Source organism: Colius striatus, chromosome 1 (genome assembly GCF_028858725.1).
Source record: "Colius striatus isolate bColStr4 chromosome 1, bColStr4.1.hap1, whole genome shotgun sequence".
Lineage (NCBI taxonomy): Eukaryota > Metazoa > Chordata > Aves > Coliiformes > Coliidae > Colius > Colius striatus.
Window position 1 is genome coordinate 17,179,799 of NC_084759.1, and position 6,271 is coordinate 17,186,069.

Genomic DNA, 6,271 nt, shown 5'->3' on the forward strand with positions numbered 1-6,271 from the left:
CTTGTGGGCTATACAAAGATGTCTTTTTCAAAGCAGCAAAAACCAGCATGGAGGACTACCTACATCACTCACTCCACTTGCTACTGACAGGACAACAGGACTTGCAGTGCCTGCAGCAATCACCATCCTTGCTTAATGGAGAGATTTTGCTTACACTTTGCTGCAGGTGTTCTTCAAAAGAACTGTAAAGATTCCTGGGAAGACAGTAAAAATGTGTTACTGGTAATTACTGTTAAAGATCTCTAGAGGTCCCTTCCAACCCCTGCCACTCTGTGATTCTGCGTAGTTCTGTGATAATTCATAACTACCTTATCAAGAGAAGAGAAATGGGCACCAGTAGGCAACAGGAGTGGGCATCAGGCTGTAGCTCATTGTGCAGTGGAAAATGTCTTTTTTGTTTAATTAGAGATGCTAATTACTGTCTTGATCTGGAGCTGGGACACTGGTTGTAGTCAGAAAGATTCCCCCAGCCCAAATTCACTAGGGAAGATGTAGTGGGTTTTGTTCCTCGACTCACATCCTCCAGTAAGAACTCCCCATTGCTACAAAATGTTACACATAACATGAAGTAGTAGAATTTCAGAGATTCACAAGAGTAAAGTTTTCCTGTGAAAAAACTCACAAAACTTTCTATTAAAGAGTATCAAGACTTTCAGACAACTAAATTTAAAAACTCCTACTCAGAGATGCAAATTCTCACACAGATTTCATGGTCTCCTATGTATGACAGAACCATGACTTTGAAGCAATGAATTATCTTCAGTTTAGCAGAATTCCATGGCAGTTCACCTTCCTGTCATAAGACAGACCCACCTCATCTTTTCTCTCTGAGTGGATAGCACCAGTCTCGGGATGATTTCCAGGGCTCCACCTCTTTGCATGACACAACTCCAAACACTTCTATCTGCCTCCCTGCTGTATTTCAGGTGCTGTAGTGAAACCAGGAAAGACAAAGCAATCTCAAACAACACACCTTCCTGCCGTGCTGCAACACAGTTACCAGATCCTCACTGACAAAGTGCCGAAGTTCCCAAATCTCCCTTCAGCTGCAGGAACACTTGGCAGCTACACACATGATTTGATGGTACTCAGATTACTTGCCTCTTACAGACAGGCTTACGGACCACTTTAATTCCCAAAATAAAATCAAGTGCCCCACGGGCATTTTCGCTATCCATGAATCCTTTACTGGTTGATCACCTCTCCTTCACATTCCCTCCTTTTGAGCATGGGTTCTGTCAGACCTCACCACTCCAAAGTCCTGTGCTCCTGGGCTGAAGGTCCAACAAAGTGCCCATCCTGTGTGTCCCACTCATTGAGCTAGAGATTCAGTCTTCACTGTTTTCTGACTGGTTGGAGCTTCCTATGACCAATACTAAGTTTTATTTAAGTTGGATTGCTTAAAAAAAATAGATCAAGTTAAAACTGTTGTGGACAGATGGAGTGAGAGATTATGGTCATTTACATGGTCTCGGAGTTAGAAAAATCAGGTTGAAGAGACAGCATAGTTTGGACAAACAAACATGTAGAAAATGCCAGCAGCTCACATGACCACTCCTGCCCCAAGTCACATGAAGGCTGCCAAGATAAAATAACATGGCCTGCTGCTCTCTCGTTCTTCTTTGTGAGGACTTAGTTGCACTCTTGTAAATGAGAAACTGTAGCCAGAAGACCTAACAGAAATAGTCCTGCCAAAAAACAGAGAGAGGAACCCTAAGACAGCACAAATCACACTACCTTAGAGAAGAAACTGGATGAGATACTTGTGCTCCCTTGCCAGTTAACCAGAGACAATCAAAACTCCAGGAAAGCTTCACATGGACCATAGATCCTTTGCTTTATCTGTATCTCCTTGAGTATTTCAATTAAAGAGGATAATTTGCCACCAATTTGCTCCCAAGAAAATCCAGGTTAAAATATATGTTCACATCGAACTTTGATAATGACCAGAAAAGCTAATCACAACTAGAAGTCTTATTACTCAATGGACTTGTTATTTTTAGAATCTCTTTAAAACAGATGGATTTGTATGTTATAAATATGCATTAATGTCATATCTCCTGTTGACAGAAAACCAAGACTCAAGAGAGGTCATCTGTAGTAACTCACAGAAATTATGTGCTGATCCTTGGTATACATAGGTAATTTTTTCATCCCAAACCTTGGAATTTTATTCCAAGTAGAATATGTGGTACCTTTGCTTGGTAGTACGAAAATATCCAACATGGGACTGCTGTTCTCCCAGAATACATCTTGTTTTGCATGGGGAACCTGTAGGCTGACTGATGGAACTGAAATGGCTGGAAATTACTAACTTTCTTCATTTTCCTTTCCTTTTTTTTTTCCCCCTAGGTTAGTCATTTGCATAGATCCCCTCTATAAATCCACCCACACCTAGCTCATGAACACTAAAATGGCAAAAGGGAGGGAGAGGCAGGAAAGAGAAAGATCATATCAACTTCACCCCAGACTTCTATAAATTGCCATGGGAGTATGCTCTGTGGCCTCAGCAATGAAGCTGAGAACAGAAAATTGTGTAGAGACCTGGGTATTATCTTGCTGAAATTGTTTGCCATCTAGTGGTTTGTTGGCCTTCTACAAATACAAACTTAAAAAGTAGTAAAGAAATGCAACATATCATAAAAAGTTTGTATTACACCTATTCCCCATCTGCAAGAATCTATACAAATACACAGGAAAGATGAAGCACCTCTCACAAAGCGTCTGCCATTAGGATGAAGATGCCATTGAGACACGCAGCAAAATCTTGCACACGACCTAGGTGAGATTCAAAGAGATGTTAGGGACATGCTGTCATTTTTCTTCCTTTTGTTTCACTCTGTTACTGGTATTTCATTGAGGTGTCCTGACCTAATTTGCTCCACCATCTTCTTCAAGCTTGCCCACCAAAAAGCGTACATTGTATAGAAATGATGAAGGAATGCAGAGCGGTCTGTGTTTGGGAGCCGCTCTGCAATGGAGGGTGTGCTGGGAGCTAAGTGTACTTACCAACACAGGTGAAAGCAAACAGCTCACCAACATAGAGCTCAGATGAGGAACAGCAAGCTAGGGGCAAGACTGGGTTGAGAGACCCAGGGTCAGACACAGTCCAGCTGTTACCCAGTTGGGCTGCAGTGATGAGGCAGGTCTAAGGCCAAGCCAGGATGCCAAATCAGCAAACCTAGATCAGGGCCAGTCTCATGGAGATGTGAGACAGCACAAACAAAGCTGCTGCACTGCACTGTGGCACAGGCAAGGGCCAGCACAAAGCCTCAGCTTAACAGTGGCTCTTCAGGGAAAGGAGAGGCAGGCCCTTGCCACCAGCTTTTTTCACAACTGCTCTTATCAGTGAAGGAGATGACCTTGGACTATGACAACTAAACTTCTGCAAGGGGGTAATGTGCTCAGGGTCATGGCAGTCTGAGGGCTGGAACAGAGCTATGGAACACGCCCAACACAGGGGTAAAGCTGGTTAAGTGAAATGGCCTCTTCATTAAAATGGTGTGTGAATGAAAATCCCATGTGAAAGTAGATCAAAGGAAAGTTCAGAGAGCTTACTCTGTTCAATTTGGGGGAAACCAAGAACTCTTGCTGTTAATGATGGTTTCATTAATGGGAAGCAACAATAGACATCTGGCTTATTAACTAATCACAAAATGCTTTGAGGCTACTAATTTCTATTAAAGGTGCTGTACAAGACCTGAAGTGAATGTACTAACTAGTTGCCCATATTTAACAAGGGTGAATTCAAACTAACATATGCACAAATGGCTCAGTGGGATAATCAGGAGAATAGGAAGAGTTTCTTCTCTTATGAAAGCAGACTAGCAACAACAGAGGCTAAAAGAAAAGGGCTGGAGTACAACAAATGATGGGTGAACATCACAAAGAACAAAAACTATTTCAGCTCATGGGAACTCTCCTCATTTCAACTCATGAACTCATTTCAACTCTCCTCCCCCTCTACTCTGCCCTGTGAGACAACATCTGGAATATTGTGTCCAGTTCTGGGCCCCTCAATTCAAGGATAGGGAGCTGCTGGAGAGAGTTCAGGGCAGGGCCACAAAGACAATGGAATGGAGTATCTCCTTTATGAAGAAAGGCTGAGGGAGCTGGGACTCTTTAGCTTGGAGGAGACTGAGGGATGACCTCATTAATATTTACAGATATCTAAAGGGCGGGTGTCAGAAGGATGAAGTCAGGCTGTTCTCAGTGATGTCCAACGATAGGACAAGTGGCAGCAAAGGGTACAAGCTGGAACATAAGAGGTTCCAAAGAAACATAAGGAAAAACCTCTTCACTGTTTAGGTGAGGGAGCACTGGCACAGGCTGCCCAGATGGGCTGTAGAGTCTCCTTCTCTGGAGACACTCAAAACCCACACGAGTTCCTGTGTGACCTACTCTAGGTGGCCCTGCTCTGGCAGGGGGGTTGGACTAGATGATCTTTCATGGTCTCTTCCAGCCCTTAAAATTCTGTGTATTCTGTGTTTCATGGGAAGCCCTGGCCAGAGACAAATTGGTATAAATAATCCTGCACTATGAATTAAATTACTAAATTACTTGAAAATCAATGAAGAATTAGGCCTTCTGTCTACTCAAGGAGTGAAATTTTGGGGCTGTTTTTCAGAGTAGTTCATATGAGCAAGAAAACTTTAAGATATGGATAAATACTTTGATATTTAATTACTTGAGTTGCACATGACAGCAAAGGTTTACATTAGAAGGTCCAGAGTATCCCTTTCAGGCTTAGTTCCAGCATTAACCAATAACTGTTGACAAGCAATCTTCTTGTTAAAGTCAGACTAGATTATCTAATACTGTAAAGCCGAAAGAGCATATCAGAAGTCCACATGAAGCTGTATGTGTTTAGCTCTGTACTGCCTTATGAGTATGCAGTGCATGACCTTCAGCTGTAGAGACAATATTGATATAAACTCTTATTTGTGGACACATTCTCTTGTATTGCAAAAGAATGAAACCTAATGAAAAAGAGCTCACTGTGGGGGAGGGGATACCAGTATACTAACTGAGGATTTGGCTCTCAGAGCATTTCTTTCAGTCACTGCTCTATGATGTATTTACATATGTTAACTGCATTTCTATTAATACATGACTTAATAAACATATTGAGCAGAAACAACTAACACATTCCAATCACTTGGTTTATGGTCAGTTTGGAGGCTCTTGACATTTCAACAACCTTCTGTCCTTAAAAAAATACACCAGTTAAAGTTACATAGTATATTATCTCTTTCTTTGATCTTACTCTGATGCAACAAAAATACACTCCTAAAATCATAAGGCACTTGGGATAATCTTAGCTACCTCGAAGCACATCACAGCTACCTCAATAATCTTAGCTACCTCAAGTGCATTACTCCTTTTTCCCACTTATTTCTATTCCTGTTTGAATTAATTATTTCAAAGTAAATGCTGCATTTGTTGCTCACTCATCACTCTCCAGCCTGGGTGTGGTAGAGTGAAGAGGATCTACGTAACCACCTAATCAAAACCTGTGAAGCAACGTGTACTTTGCAGAGTGTCAAATTAATAATACACGTGCAGTATGTAATTGCTCAGGAAATCACAACATTTCCTGTTGCACAAACTGATATGTGAGACATTCAGCATGAATGCTGAGCTCCTCTTAAAACCGCTGATAGCGTTGCTGTCCCTTTGCTTATGCCTGGGTTTTAGAAGTGGGTCTTTCCGTCCTAAGAAACTGGGAATGTCTCCGACATTCCTGCCTGGGCAGCCCGGCGGTCAGCAGAGACCCCGATCCACCAGCTCCACCTTCCTGCGATCGTGCTTCTTTCCCTGCCTGCAGCTAAGGAGCCCGGTTCCTCCAAAAGGCACCAGGATCCCAAAGGGCACTGGGGATGCAGTGATGACTCTTTGGGTGCCACCTCCACAGCCTGTGCCAGGAACCCAGCGGGGGCCCGGCAGCGCTGAGCCCTGGCCCTGGCCCGTGCCGCGACAAGCCTCACAGAACCAGCGGGGCACGGCAACACCCCGCGTGGGACGCCCCAGGACCGCCTTGGCGGGAAGGCCAGGGCTACTGCTTGGCCTTGAGAACCAGAGAGTTTTCGCCGGCCTACCGTGTGTTCCGAGGGAGGCAGGGCGAGGCCGCCGTGGGGAGAGCGGCGGCGGGGCGGCCCTCTCCGGCAGCCCTGCGGACTAGCGGCGGCCCGCGCCTTTTCCGTAAGGCCCGCGGCTTCCCGCACACCATCGCTGCGCACTTTGCGTAACCCCGCTCTTCTCGTCGCGCGGT

At 44.2% G+C, this 6,271-nt stretch overlaps 1 protein-coding gene across 1 annotated transcript in view; it reads right to left on the reverse strand.

Moving 5' to 3' along the window:
• The window catches only part of RDX (radixin), a 59,987-nt gene extending 53,803 nt beyond the window's left edge, over nt 1–6,184 (reverse strand). Inside the window, exon 1 of the mRNA XM_061992133.1 lies at nt 6,099–6,184. The gene's annotated coding sequence lies outside the window, so the exon portion shown is untranslated. The remainder of the gene's footprint in view (nt 1–6,098) is intronic.
• Between the last annotated feature and the right edge of the window lie 87 nt (nt 6,185–6,271).